Here is a 2,071-nt window from a genome sequence, read left to right on the forward strand (position 1 = left end):
ATTCACCCATTAAAACATAAAGGCTAGAAGACTGGACTGGGAAACAAAGCCATCAAGCTGTTGTCTGCAAGAGACACATATTAAACTCTCAGACAAAAATAGGTTGAGATTTAAAGGCTGACAAAAACCACATCAAGCAAATGGCAATTTATAAAAAGCAGGGGTTGCAATACTAATCTCTGACAAAATGAATTTCAAGGTGCATGGGATAAGAAAAGATAAGGATGGGCACTATATAGTGCTTAAGGAATCAGTAGATCAAGAGCCAGTGAGCATAATAAATATATCAGCCCACAACTAGAAATCCATGAAATCATCAATCAGATCATTCAAAAGATGAAAAGAGAAATCATAAGTATAACAATAATAGTAGTTGACTTCAATACACCACTCTCAGGGAAAGATAGATTAGTGGGAAAGAAGCTGAAGAAGAAGGCCACAGATCTAAACTCTAAAATTAGGCAAATCGGCCTGAGAGATATAGTTAGAGCTCTTTACCCAAATGCAAAAATAATCACTTTTTTTTTTCAAGTCCACATGGCACGTATGCTAAAATAGATACAGGGACACAAGTCAACCTTGAATAAATTCAAACATATAGAAGTCACTCTGACTTCCTTCTCTGACCACTTCGCCATAAAGATGGAAATCAATAAAAGAAAGAGTAAAAAAATACAAGGGGAAAATATATGGAAGGTGTACAACTTTGTTCTGCAAAATGAGTGGATACTGGCCCAAATTAGAGACGAAATTAGGGAGTTTCTAGAAACTTATAAGAATGAAAATACAACATACCAAAAGCAAAAAATACACATAGGAAAAAGGCAGAGAATTGTGGTCAATAATCTAAAACCTCCACAAATTACAAAACCTCCAGCAATTATAACAGTCAATAGAATAAGCCTTCTAAAGCAAAAGAAAAGAAATAATAAAAATCAGCGTGGAGGTAAATGAGTAGGAAAACAAGAAAAGAATGCAAAAACATCAACACAGTAAAAAGCTGGTTCTGGAGGACTGAGAAGGTGAGGCAGCTCTGTACCATGCTGCCCTCCACTGGTTAAGGCCTCCGAAAGTGAAGGGTTGCCAGGGCAGAGGATGCCTCTCTGCCACCTTCAGAGGGGCAATGCCCTGCTGGCCGACACTGTTAAAATAATAATAATAATAATAATAAATAAATGAAAAGCTTGTTCTTCAAAAGGATTAACAGAATCAACAAACTATTGGCAACCTAACCAAAGATAGGAAAGAGCAGACAGAAATATCCAGGATGAAACATGGGAAATTATGACAGACCATAATGAAACTAAAAGATTAATAACAGTGTGGTAGCTATACAATCTGGTGTCAACTTGAGAATATTAAGAGTGAATGGGGTAGAGTTTAGCCTGTGATTGAGGTCACAGCTTGATAACCTGCTTTTCAGGTATGAAGGAAATAAATAGCTCACTGTAGGCCAGGCATATGCCCTCTGTGAGACATTCCTGTTGACAAGCCAGATGGAGTTACACAGATGTGGCCAGAGCCCTGGACCTTGGGGAGCCACGTGGAGACCCACGCCAGCACTAAGATGCTACCACCACCACAGAATCCATAAGACTTTACATCCCCTAGCCTGTGATCTTCCTGCATTCAGTGTCATTGCATGTGGTGCATGAGTCTGAAGAGGAATTTATGGGCTGTTATCAGACATATGGGCTAGTATTGGACTTATGGACTTGATCTGGACTGGGCTGGGATGGTTTCTCAATGTACAAGTCCTCTCTTATATATATATGAGTGTCTATGAATTTGTTTCTCTAGTCAACCCAGACTAACACACACAGCTTACAAAAATCTGTACTTCAATGAATACAACAAGTTGGAAGACTTGGATAAATACGTGGAAAAACAATCTCTCCCCAGATTATCCCATATAGAGATCCAGAACCTGAACAGACCCATAGCAAAAGAAGAAATAAGGTTATCAGGAAATACCAACTGAAAAAGTCCCGGCCCAGATGTCTTCACAGGAGAATTCTACCAAGCATTTAGGGAAGAGCTGACACCAATTCTACACAAGTTCTTCCAGAGC

General features: G+C 38.9%; 1 non-coding gene across 1 annotated transcript; it reads left to right on the plus strand.

The window, feature by feature from the left end:
• Positions 1–1,007: 1,007 nt before the first annotated feature.
• Positions 1,008–1,145, plus strand: LOC142447783 (small nucleolar RNA SNORA47). Its single transcript, XR_012784433.1, has one exon. It is a non-coding gene; the product is annotated as a small nucleolar RNA SNORA47 (small nucleolar RNA).
• The last annotated feature ends 926 nt before the right edge of the window (positions 1,146–2,071 follow it).

This window comes from Tenrec ecaudatus, chromosome 4 (assembly GCF_050624435.1).
Source record: "Tenrec ecaudatus isolate mTenEca1 chromosome 4, mTenEca1.hap1, whole genome shotgun sequence".
Lineage (NCBI taxonomy): Eukaryota > Metazoa > Chordata > Mammalia > Afrosoricida > Tenrecidae > Tenrec > Tenrec ecaudatus.